Here is a 13,867-nt window from a genome sequence, read left to right on the forward strand (position 1 = left end):
CTTGACTCTGCTCTTTTAAATATGAGAACAGTTATGTGCTTAGCCCAAATTTGCTAGATAAAATTCAATATCTAGCTCCATGATTTTAAAATATTTGCTTCTTACCCTAAGAATTGCTAACATGGTCTTCCATCATACCATTCCTTCTCAATTCATCAAAATATGGTATTCCAGCATGTATTCTTTCTGTTATTCATTATACTTTCTTTCAGTATCCTGAATCCCAAACATTTATTTCCTTTGAATTTATTTCTGAACCCAATTCCTATTCTACTTCTCAACTGTATTATCTCTACCCCCACATAGACAGACACATGAGCAAATGCAATTTCACACCAAGAGAACTCACTGAGTTCTAAACTAGTGGGAATTCAGTGATATATTTGCCATTTCTCATCTGCTGAATCTCAGTTTAAATGCTAACTCTGCAAAAGTCTTTTCTGGGAGAGACCCTCTAGTTATTCTAGATCCTAGAGACCTATTTATTTTCTCCCTGCAATTGCTAATACTTATTAATTGTAATTTTAAAACTAATCGTTGTTCATGGGCTCTTCAAACAAAATTAAGGTTCATGAAGAAAGGAACCATTTCTATGATGGATTTTTAATCATTTAATCAACAAATAAATAGGCAAGCATATTTTAGTTCTCTTTAAGTATACAAATACTTATAACACAAAAAAATGTATACAAATCTGCTTACTACTCCAAAATCCTTCATATTAAAGTATAAACTAAGTCAACATTTAAAAAAAGCAGGCACTCAATATGGAGCAAGACATGAAAATGCCAGGCAAGCAATATCAATGAAAATATTTTTCTTTGATAATCTGAAATGGGAACATGGTTGAAAAGGTTTCTACTATATGACATCATCACAAACAGCAGCTTAGAAAAGCACTATTCCATGTATCTGTCATGTGATAAATGCCTACCTGGCTCCTCTTCTTCTTGGTGACATCAGACTGCAAATGAAGCTTCTGTCATAGCTATAGTCTCAATTGAAGAGAGGATCCATTTCAAGCCACATACAGTTTTTACCAGATACTGCACTATCTCCATCTCTTGGTGATTTTTAGCAGAAGCCACTGGCAATTCCTTGCTCTGAGGACTTTCCCAATGTCCCTGCTCCTTCGACATCAGTAGAAAAACTGCCTTTTGTATGATAGGGTTTGGAATCTTGCCAAGCCTGATCACAGGTATGCCCATACCAAAGAAAAAGAATCTCTGATGGTATGGTTTAGATAAGGGTCGCCCAAAGGCTTGGTTGACCTGACCGTCTACTACTAGAAGGTAATGGAACCTTCAAGAAATGAGGCTTTGTGGGTAGAAATTGGGTCACTAGGGACATGTCCTTGAAGTTCCTTTGAGTCACCTTCCTCTTCCTGCCTCTTTTCTTGCCATGGCTGAACTGTTTCTCCAGTGCATACTCCTACCATGATATGCTGTTTTACAAGCCCAAGAGCAGCATGGCCAATTAACCACAGACTGGAAACTCCCAGACTATAAGGCAAAATCAACCTCTCCTTCATAAACTCATCACCTCGAGTCATTTGTCAGGGAGGTGGAAAGTTGACTGTACACAAGAATAGGATCACCAGGAGGCAGATATCAAGGATATAACCAGAATCAATCCAACCCAGACAATGCAGCCATTCAGAGCCTTGGGTTTTGTTTTGTTTTTCAAATGAATAAGATTTTTTTTTTTTGGTGGTTGAGAACATATACAAACCCATCAGTTTCTCTAGGGTTTAATATTATTCAAGATATTGAAATCACTTCTATGAATAGTTTAGGTGGCAGAGATTTTAATTTATTTTCATGGTTTTGCACTACTAGAGACTAAACCTAGGGATTCACACCTGTGAGAAAGGTATTCTATTACTGAGCCATTCTACTACTCTAGCCTTAGTGTCAGGGTTAACAGTACTTCATGACAAGAGAGTAAATCAAAGAACTACACAAGTTTTCAGAGCTTTGTCAAAGACAGATGGAATAATGAAATTATGCAAATTGCATAAAAAGCAGCTGAAGAGTCTCCAATGAAAGCTAAAGAAATATGTGGGAGGTTGTCTCACAATGTCTCCTTCTCTCCCCATCCAAAGCATGCTTCACTGTGGGTAGTGTGTTCTTCCCTCACCCACTGACTTTAGCCTTGGTTGTGAGTTGTGTTAACCAGTCAGATGTGGATAGAGATGGAAGTCCATAATGCTGAGCAGGCTATAAGTAGCAAGAGTCTCAGTGTGCCACCTTTGCATTCTCTTATCTGCCACAAGAATAACTCAGCCCAGAGTAAGAAGACATGCCAGGCTTAGCAAAGCCTAGCAGGACCACGGTCAACTGTCAGCTCTATAAATGATGAACAAATATTTATTGACATAAGCCACTTAATTTGGGGGGTTGGTTTTCATTAAGCAATATATTGAGGAGAAGGTGATTAAAATCAGTATAGAATTTTCCAAGTAACAGAAGTAACTCAGCTGAGTCTGTTATCAAAATGTCTGCTTCGGGATACAAGTAACTACTTTTTATTTTTATATTGTCCACTCTGATCTTAAAAACACAGTATTCTTTTCCTGGAATGACCTCTACTGGAATTTTAGAAAGTCAAGGAATGACTCCTCTTCTGCTCCACCTGAGTTTAGAATATGGTTAGCAGGAGACTCAAGCCATGCCTTGGAAACACACACACCACCTTTATCACCACTAATTTAATATCATTACTGAAGAGAAAAATTTAAGTGTAAGAATCAAGGCCTTTTTGCTAATAGGAAAGCCAGGCTGACAGGGAGAAACATGACAGTTGCTATGGTGACAGAGGTCTCTCACGGAGCATAACGTACTGCACAGGCTACACTGAGCTCAGACTCTTCCAAATGCACAAGTCTGATGGGTCACTCCACACACACCCATGGTAGGGAGAGAGATGAAGGGTACCAGTCTAAGGAGACTTCTGGAAGGAAAGGAGAGGGAAAAGGCTTTGGTGTGATTTCACATGTCCTGTAATTTCACAGGATCCTTACATAGTGGAATTACTAAGGATCCTGGCTGTGGATGTTGATGGCTTTACCTGACTCTGCCTGTCCGTATTCTTGCTGTGAGTGAACAGTTTCCTCCATCACATATTCCTACCATCATATGCTATCTTGCCAAAAGCCCAAAAACAATGCATCCAGAGACTGGTTTCCCGAACTATCAGACGAAACAAACATATAAAAATAAATAAAATAAAAGCTACAAAACTGTGGCTGCCCAAAGAGAAGAGAGAATGGGTCAAAATTCCCACGGCACACAGTACTCACAGAAAAACAGGTGTGGAGGAAATGTATAAATTGAGAGATGGTGCTGTTTTCTAAAATGTCTTTATGCTGCTTAGTCTTCACTGATATGACACAAACCAGTGTCATCTGGGAAGAAGGAACCTCAAATGAGGAATTGCTGTCACCAGATTGGCTGATGGGGCAGTCCTTGTAGCATTCCCTCATTGTTAATTGATATAAGAGGGCCCAACCCACTGTGGGCGGTACCATCTACAGACAGGTACAACCGGGCTGTTATAAGAACAGTGACTAAGCAAGCCAGGGACAGGAAGCCTCTGGGTTCCTGCTTCAGTTCCTGCCCTGACTTCCCTCAATGATGGACTATGACGTGAAAATACAAGATGAAATGGCTCCTTTCCATCCCAAGTTGGTTTGTGTGGTTAGTAAATGCTCCAAATGAAGACTCAGAAAGAGCTGGCTAGTATTTGGACTCTAACTTGTATTAAACCATTTAGCTTGAGTTATTGTCTGTGGGAAGTAGAAATGACATGTAACATCTGATTCTAAAATTATTATTGTAAAACATCGCCTAGTACATAGTAAAGTATTATTATCATTATTGTTATTACTCCTTACCTTCTAGCAAATGACTCCTTTCCATCCCAAGTCAGTGTTTTATCACAGCCACAAAGAAGCTAACTAGAACAGCCTTCTTTGTCTATCCATGAGAGGTTAGTAAAGATGGGTAACTTAGAAGGTAAATGGAAGACAAACACTTGAAGCGAAAGTTAGGATGGCTGTGACTCCTCTCAGTGGTAGAAAACTGACACACCATGCCTATAGCCCCAACACTCTAGTACCTCTGTCCTCTCCACTGCATTTGTGTCCGGGTGAGCTCCAGCTTCTGGCAGTACCTCTGCAGACTTTTCTTTGATGTGTTGGTTGCATAGAACTATAAACTTTGCTGATGAAAAATTCAGTTCATATATCAAACATAAAAAATCTGTATGCCTAAGTTAATAAACACATGTAAATCTCCTGAAAGACTTGAATGTAACAGACTCAAAAATGCATTCCTAAATTTCTTCCCAGACTTTCTGACTCGTTGTGTGTCATTTTTTTCATAACCATTAGCACACAGCTACCTTCTAAAAGTCAAATGTTCAATAAGATCATCATTCATCCATGTAGAGATGAAAAGTCCTGCATTTTCTCCCAATGAAAAGTACATTTCTGTTCCAAAAGAAAGCAGCCACGGTGATTGAAAATTCCTAAAATGACTGAAGAGCGTTTCTAAGAATCATTTCCAACTTCACAGCTGTGAAAGGTGCCGAGGTCAGAACCAGTGACTCAAAACACCTGCCCAAGCAGGAACTGTACTAGAATTAGGAGGTGCCCAGCCAGAAGGAGGATCTGCCGGCAAGTAGGATCCTATTCCCCAATCAAACTAAATAGCAGCTTCCATCAGTCCTCTCGGCAACATTGATTGAGAGGAGATTGCAGTCTGCAAGGGGTCAAGAATGTGTACCTTCTAGCTCCCATGATCACAGAAATGCCAGAAGCAGGGGTACAGCAACATGGACATTGCAGAAAATAAGAAAATGTAATAGCTCCATTTCCTACCAAGCATGGGGAAAGAAAAAGTGTGGTCAAGAATAAAATATTAGCTGTCAGGCCTGGAATCTCAGACTGAACTGAAAAAAAAAATAGCAAATAAAATGATCCTATACAGGACCCAGGCATCAAAGGCGCCATGCTCAGGCTGTTGCTGCATTTTATCCCACAACTCCAAGCAAATGCTGTTTGAGCATTGATGCTGTGTGTTAGAATCACATGCCAGAGTCATGAAAGACCTTGGGATCACCTAAGTCACCTCCTGTCCCACCCTGATCCCGAACCTGCCCTTTACAGTTCAGAGACAAGGTTGCTGAGGTCCAAAGAAACACGGGACTTGCCTTCCAGCTGAGTTTGCGTTTTAACTAAACAACACATCACTCCTGAAAGCTCAGCTTCATCTGAGATGGTCTAACATGGTTAGTAAGTGCTCCAAATGGAGACTCAGAAAGACCTGGCTAGTATTTGGACTCACATTCATTGGCTGTGTGAACTTGGATTAAACCATTTAGCTTATCTTCTGTGGGAAGTGGAAATGATATGTAACATGTAGCTGTATTAAGTGAAATGTTATTCTAAAATTATTATTGTAAAATAATCACATAGTACATAGTAAATTATTATTATCATTATTGCTATTACTCCTTACCTTCTAGCAGCATAAATAAAGGATGACTCACCTTGCTGGTTCTGTTGGGTCCTCTAGAGGGCTAGAAATAAGCCTCATTTTGTCTCTAGAGCACTGGTTCTCAACCTCCCTAATGCTGTGACCGATTAACACAGTTCATCATGTTGAGGTGACCCTCAACCATAACTGTAATTTTGCTACTGTTATGAATCACAATATAAATATCTTATATGCAGGATATCTGATATGTGGTCCCTGTGAAAGGGTCTTTGGCCCCTAAAGGGGTCATGACCCATAGGTTGAGAACCATGGCCCTAGAGGGTTATGTAACACATGTTCTCACTCTGCATAGAGGCTCTGATTCTTCACCATTGGCCACGTGAATTCCTCTGTGTTCTCTCCACTTCACTCCCCTCTATAAAAAGAAGTTACCAATGTACATTCTCTTAATCTATCTTTTTTATTTCCTTTTATTTAATCTTCTAAATGTATCTAGCCTAGTGCCCCTTCCCTGAGGCCAGATGGACTGGTCCATCTTTTTCCTTCCTGTTGAAAACTTTTCTCCATTTTCAGCTCTCTCCTCTGTCCTCAGTATCTCACGCCCTCCTCTTCCTTAGAAACCACCTCCACGCTGAGAAAAGTCATGGTAATTATAGCTCCTTCAAGTCACAAGGAAATGAACCTCTCTCTCCTCTGCCTTGTTTTGGTTTGATTTTGGTTGGTTGGTTGATTTTCTTTTCCTGTCTACTGTCCTCCAAGGACCATCTGTGTGGCTCCCAACCTCTTGTCTGCTTGATCATCTTCTCTCCACCACTGTGAAGGTGAAGGCTCCACCTAAGACACTTTGCCTGACTCAATGCCTTGAACCCTTCCCTCCTGCATCTTCACAGAAGCAACAAACTCTGCTGGTCCCCGCTCTCCTCTCATGCCCCACCTTGCTGAGCACCTGATTTCACACCCTGTCTCTAACCTTTCCCTTGACATCCTTGTGAGTGTTGCTTCCATGTGTTAACTCCTTGGGGTTGATTCCACTCAGTTCCATCTCCCATCATCCTGTCCTCCACTCACCTACTGTTAACTCCTTCAGGGTTGATTCCACTCAGTTCCATCTCCCATCATCCTATCCTTCACTCACCTACTGTTAACTCCTTCAGGGTTGATTCCACTCAGTTCCATCTCCCATCATCCTGTCCTTCACTCATCTACTGTTAACTCCTTTGGGGTTGATTCTACTCAGTTCCATCTCCCATCATCCTGTCCTTCACTCATCTACTGTTAACTCCTTCGGGGTTCATTCCACTCAATTCCATCTCCCATCATCCTGTCCGTCACTCACCTGCTGTTATTTTACTGGCTCTCTTTCCCTCCCATTCATCACTCTTGTTCACTGCTTCTCACCTGGATTCCAGTTTTATCAAATACCTCCAGAGCATCACAGTCCTAAAATACATAAAAATGACACTCTTACTGTCTGTATTCACCCACTGCAGAGAGAGCTCCTCCCTTCCCTTCCCACTGAAGGACCCTCTATTTCCTATGGAACACTTCCCATAACCTGTGCATTCATCTTTCTTCCACTCCAGCTAAATCTCCATGTTCATGGCTCTCACTTTATTGGGCATCTCATTATTCCAGAGTTAGGCTATTAAAGCTATTCCAGCTTGGTTCTTACCAGCCCAGCACTTCCCAGTCCAACCTCTTAACACTAACTAGTACTGGAAATCAATGAGAATATGAATCTTTGTCTCCTGGACTGTCGCACAAGTTCAGCTGTCAATAAGCTGATGTCATTCCCTTTTCAGAATCCAGCCCCACCCACCTACCTGTATGTTTCTCCTGCTTTCCTCACACCACCGACTAGCCATGCTTAATACCTTACCATTCCTAAGCATGCTGCACTATCACCAAGGCCAGTGCCATAGAAGCAGGAACCATTGCCTAAATTATAATTCCTCTCTTTCTCTTCTTGGTCCCAACTTCGGGGGCCAGTTGCCATCTTCGCCATAAGGTAGTCCTCGGAGAACCCCAGGTAAAACATGACATAACACTTTGTCCACACCACTCTCAGACTTTGTGGTGGCTAGTTTTATGTCAACTTGACATGGCTATTGTCATTTTGGAAGAGGGAACTTCAAATGGGAAAAATGTCCCCACCAGATTGGCCTCTGGGCAAGACTGTGGTACGTTTTTCTTTATTGATGACTTATGTGGGAGGGTCCAACTCATCGCAGGTGGTACCTCCCCTGAGCTGGTGATCCTAGGTGCTAAAGCAAGCTGAGCAAGTCATGAGGGGCCAGCCAGTAAGTGGTGTTTTTCTATAGCCTCTGCTTCAGCTCCTGCCTCCAGGTTCTTGCCTTGAGTCCCTGCCCTGACTTCTATCACTAAAGAACTTTACTGATGAAACAAACCCTTTCCTCCCCAAGTGGCTTTTAATCACAGTCTTTATCACAGCAATAGAAACCTAGTATTTCCTACTGGAAAAAAAATGAATAATGGGACATATATTCCACTACATATCAGAACACAGCCAACACAGCAGGAGAGCAATGGAGGAAAACAGGGGTTGGGGTGTTCAGCTGGGGTTATTGCCACATACAGCTGAAGAGTGGCACATAGTGACATCCAAACATGCCCCACCCATGATAGTTTTCCATCACTGTGACAAACACCTGAGACAAGCAACTTCAAAAAAGGGAAAGTTTATTTGGGTTCGTAGTCCAGAGAGTTACATCCACAGTCACTGGACATTATGGCTGCAGGGGCTGTGGTCGGTCAATTCATCAGGGAGACCTATTCCCCTCCAGATATCCAGGAAGCAAAGAGAATGATGAGGGCAGGATACAGGGTTCCAAAACCATTTTTAAAGGTAAACCTCAAATTATCTAACTTCCTCTCAGTAGGTCCTACCTCCTACATCAACTCCCAATCATTCCCAGGTTGAGAACCAAGACTTCCCATGAGCCTTTGGAGGGCACTTCAAGTTCAAACTGTAGCACCCCTTCTGAGAGGCTGTGGAAGAAGCTGTGTTATGTCAACTGACATGGAGAGGGCTCAGTGACACATGAAGGATGCGTAACTTTATATAATTTTTATATTAAATGAAAGCAAGATGTTCCAGGAGATAGCCAGAGAGCAGAAATGTGGCATTTCTGCAATCACAGCCTAGGCAGATGAGCAATAACAGAGATTCTTCAAACCCATGCCCTAGAATTTATTATCAGTGGGAAGACAGGAAAAGAAAAACCAAAATAACTGACAAAACTCTGGATTGTTTCAATAGACAATGAATTAGGCAAGGGAAGTTACTATTCACTGGAAACACAGAGACTTGACAGAGAAATTAATTGTCCTATGGAAAACTTGATTTACATCTTTATACATCCAAAGTTATGAAGTGATATATGCTCCATCTACTGTACAAAATACACATTGATCTGCACCAAAGAACTGAACCTCCATTTTATGGGGAGAGACGCTCCCACATTAGTATACCCACCTCTGGCTCCCACCTTCAATCGTCTGCTTTGATTCTAGCTAAGAATCTTCCTGAACAGGCGATCAACTCACCGTCCCTGTCCCTTCCTCTGACTCGGGTCTCAATCACTGACAACTTGGTTCGGTCTCCATCACTTTACTGAAATGCCTTTAACACAGGAACAGCCATCGACTCCAACCCAATGGGTGTGTTTAAGTTCTTGTTTTATTACATTTTATATAATGTCTATCATACCACATTCTATTATTTGAAGCCTCGTTTGGCCTCAGAGCCTGCCTTGCTCCTTGAACCTGCTAACCACTAGTTCCCCTGACCTTCCAGGCCAGCTTTCTACCTTCTTGCCTCCTCCTCCTCCTTGTGAGATCTACCACCTCTTGTTACAGCAGGAAGAGCTCTCTGTCTTTGGCCTGTGCATTTCTCTCTCTCTCTCCTTCTCTACAAGTATCTCTGTACTGCTTCATCTGCTCTCAGAGTGTCAGTGGCCACCTCAACCACCAGGGGATAGAAATAGCTAACTGACCACTCAGTGGATGCCTCAGCTGCCACTCAGCAACGTTTCCTTAACGTCAATGCACACATTACTAAATCTGTGTCTCCCACAATTCCAGTGCTGAACCCATCTTCCTTATGAGTCATCCAGCTCTATCTGGGTGACCCCCTCATGTGTGACTCTCGGCTTTCTGATGCCTTTTTCTCTCCACGCCATATTCACCTATTACCAGGGTCCTATCAATCTTACACTCTAACTATTTTTTGGTGCTTTGCTTTGCTTTGCTTTGTTTCATTTGAGACAGGGTTTCTCTGTGTATCAGCCCTGGCTGTCCTGGAACTCACTCTGTAGACCAGACTGGCCTCAAAATCACAACGATACACCTGTCTCTGCCTCCGGAGTGCTGGGATTAAAGGTGTGTGCCACCACCATCCAGCTTATAATTATTTTTTAGGAAAAAAAAATGACTTCTAATTATTTTTCAAAAAAAAATTTCCTCTTCCTCATCTCTGATATGACTGGCATAGTTTCAGTTGCTAACCTGGCCTGTTAATCAGTCCAATCTCCCCACTTCATTGCTGCTATAGAAGACAAGTGTAAACCATAACATTACTTTCCACTTTGTCTACAGAGTGAAACCCCAGCTCTATAGCCCGCCTCCTTACAGGGTTCCTTTTAACTGTCCTGACACACCCCACATTATGCATTCCAATGAAACCAAGACCTTGTGGCTTCCACACAAGCACCATTACCATCACCATGAGTTGTCATTCTCTCCTCCCAGCACATTAACCAAAGCACATTCACCTATCTTTCATATCTCTTTCAGTTCTTCAGCATACTTCAAGTCTTACCTTAAAATGGACATTTAAATAGGTTAATTGCCTTTCTTTTATGTTCACACACCTCTGCATACTGCCAATCACAGCAGAATAAAAATATCATTTACATAATTTTCTTCCTTATTGGACACTAAACTTATCAAGTGAAAGAAATGACCTGCTTCTGATATTCTCAGAAACTTGCTTAAATGTGACTCCAAAGTCCCTAAGAAAGGTAATAGACTTTCTATTATATTACAACTCAAATATCCAACTAATTTTCCATTTCATCTAATCCAGAAAAAAAATAGGACGTGCCAATTACATTTCTGGCACTGTGGTAGAGCTATAAAATAAAAATAGTTTATATTCATATTATTTTTTATTTTTGAAGTGCCTTTATACACAGTAAGTTATTTTTATTTTTACTTCATTTTCAGGCTAAGTGAAAACTACATATTCATGAGACCATCTCATAAGGCAATTCTTCAAAGTCTCATATGCTGGGCGTTAAATGTTCTTGAGATAAAGCCAAATAAAAGGATAGGGAAGATTCAGCTGTTTGGAGTATACATTCAATAACAATGGAATATCACACACCAGCACCAACACATTTGGCCTGTCTTTAATTCCTGTGTCTACAGGGACATTTAGTAGAGCAGGGGGACATCACACACACAAGATCCATCCGAGAGAAATCAGGATGGATGTTGGAAGTATAAAGTTATCATGGTTTAGAGACACATCCAATTAGAGGAATTAGGAAAGACTTCATTTGAAAGGTGGCCGGCTGAAAGATGAAAAGTATCAGACAGATCAAATGCAGGCCCAAGACATAGACATGTCAGAAGAGTCAGCAAGAGCCAGGTGACAGAATCAGAGAGGCCCAGAGTACATGGGGGAAGCAAAGATCCCATTGGCTTTCCAAGAGTATGAAAGAGAATGAGATACAAGGCTATGGAGGTAATAGGAGGTGATTAAAAAAAATGTTTCCAATGGGGAACCAGAGAACAAATGCTTAGCTCATATAGACAAGCAAAAGTTTTGAAATGATCATTAAGTGGTCAGAGGTGGGCTTTAGGAAGGGAAACTGCTGAGGGTGTGAAGAATGAGTGTAGGGAAGGTTGGGCAGGGAAACAGAAGGCAACATTTACTAGAGGGAAGGGGATTTGTATTTCATGTCAGTAAATCTTTACGAGCTATACCCAACTCTAATAGAGCTAAGAGCTTGCTTACACAGTTATAATAAAATAGCTGAAAGATGGAAAATTGGATAGCATTTTACAGTTCATTACTAAGTTCTTAATTGCTGTCTACTAGTACTATGCAAAGGATAGTTACATGAAAATAAAGTAGAAAGTGGCACACACTGAAAAGATGTCAAGATATCACATAATTATGGGAGCTGAACTACTTCAGATAGAACCATCTCCTAATGAGCTAATAGTATAATGGCTTTGGTAGTCAGAAAAAAAAAGACTAAAATATACAGTGGTTGATAAGGAAATCAACATATGAAACCTTATGACATGTAGATATATGTTACAACCTAAAATATTTACAGTATAGACTAGTTGAAGATTTGAATTAATTAGATGCTCAAAATAATAATCTTGGCAGCTAACTTTAAATGACCCATTCTTGTTACGAAATGTCATTTATGAATTCATAACATTTAACAATTACTTATGAATCATGCTCTCTGTCTCAGGCACTATGTTAAATGAGTTTACAGGACATGTGAGCAGCAAATAATCCTTAATTCTGAGGCTCATATTCTGAAAGAGACAAAATAAAGACAGATGGCATAATAAACAAGTAACATGGTACCCAAAGGGTAACAAATGTGTGTGTGTGTGTGTGTGTGTGTGTGTGTGTGTGTGTGTGTGTGCCCTACTCTGTTGAAATATTAAATATGATAGTTTGGGGTGTGTGTACTTTCAGAGGTAAAATTAGAAGAGATATCACAACAGATCACTAATAAATGCTATAACCTTAAGATATAATCACAAAGAACATTACATATATACATATGTCTAAGACTTTAGCATCTCAAGTTGAGGATGTGAACTAGAAACTTCTGCATGAAGTAAAAGCAACAAGGGTCTAACTGGTATCACTTAAAAACTGTAGATTGCCCTTCTGCTACTGTGTTGGGCATCGTACAAGAACCAGAGTGCAGGGAAGAATAGTTTGAGCCCAGACACTGTGTATTATTTATTCCCACGTCTCGCACTAGCAATCTTCAAAATCTCCCTGTGTTTGCATTGTGATTAGGCTAGTCACTTGTGTAGTCTCAGAGTTGAGTTCAAACCCATCACATTTTTGTCGTTGTTAACACTTGGTTTCTGCTCTTATATCCCTACACAGAACACAATGGTTTTGCTGGGGTTTTTTCTAATCTGGGTTTCCAGCAGGGAGAAAAGCAGTGCTTTCCAAAAGGTTACACATCCATGCATCATGCACTTCAGAAAAGATGTAGGTAAAGACCCAAGTGCAGGAGATAACAGAGTTCCAGCTTTATGATGTCAAGGGAAACACCCAGGACACATCTGTTAGACAATGATCCAGCAACTGATTTGATACACATCGGTCTGTGTGCAGAGAATACACAGGGAATACCCAGAACCCATCCTGGAAGTGACTCCACACGCTCCAGCAGAGAACCTGGAAAATATCCAGGGATCTGCAAAGAGCAGAATCTAGCAACCTTAGAGACTTGCCTCTAACTGCAATTCACACTCAGCTTGGCTTTTATTTTTAAACAAAGAGAAATTTTAGTAAAAAATTGAAAAGCGGAGGAAAAGGAAGTATTTCATTAAAATTGCTTTTCTCTTAAATGTTAAGTAGCACAAAACTGTACTTGGACATGGTCTAAAACAACCATGGTTATATTTTTAATGATATTTAACTTTTTAATGCTCAAGGTATTTCATCTAATACTTGATGAGTTGATATATTTCTTCATGAAATAAATCTCAGAACTCTGAGTAGAGAAAAAAGACCAAACTTGCCATTTCATTTGCTTGGTTTGTGGCTTCACAATGTCAAGTGGTAGGACAGAGGACTATTGAGACAGAGGGAGAAGGTTCCTGAAGCTGAATGGGCTGGAGACCATGGGGAGCAGCCAGAGTGACATCTGTCCCCTGACTACCACTATAAAAACCTAAGTCAATACATGACACTCTCCAGTTTTAACACCTTGAATTCAGATTGTCTATTGTGCTGCATGACTTGGCCCTTGCCTTTCTCTCCCTTGCTTAGTTGACTGGCTGGCTTCTTGCTTATCTCAATAATATGAAATTCCTTCCCACCCCCAGGCATTTTCATACTCTCCTCTCTGTTTGGCTCCCCCAAATCTTTCCTTCTTATTTGACTCACAATCTCTAAAGCACACACAATCTAATGTTGTTCACATTTTATTTTTTTAGCACTTCTCTCTGTCTGAAATTTTATTGGTTCATTTTTTATGCTTTTTATACTTTTATACTTGTTCATTTTCTTTCTCTCTAACTACAACACAAGCTGAAATCAGAATACTCAATTACTCTTGAAAAAT

General features: G+C 40.7%; 1 pseudogene; it reads right to left on the reverse strand.

Annotated features, from left to right (window-relative positions):
• LOC131919840 (coronin-1B-like) overlaps positions 1 to 7,497 on the reverse strand; it is a 54,175-nt pseudogene extending 46,678 nt beyond the window's left edge.
• Positions 7,498 to 13,867: the final 6,370 nt, after the last annotated feature.

This window comes from Peromyscus eremicus, chromosome 9, assembly GCF_949786415.1.
Source record: "Peromyscus eremicus chromosome 9, PerEre_H2_v1, whole genome shotgun sequence".
NCBI lineage: Eukaryota > Metazoa > Chordata > Mammalia > Rodentia > Cricetidae > Peromyscus > Peromyscus eremicus.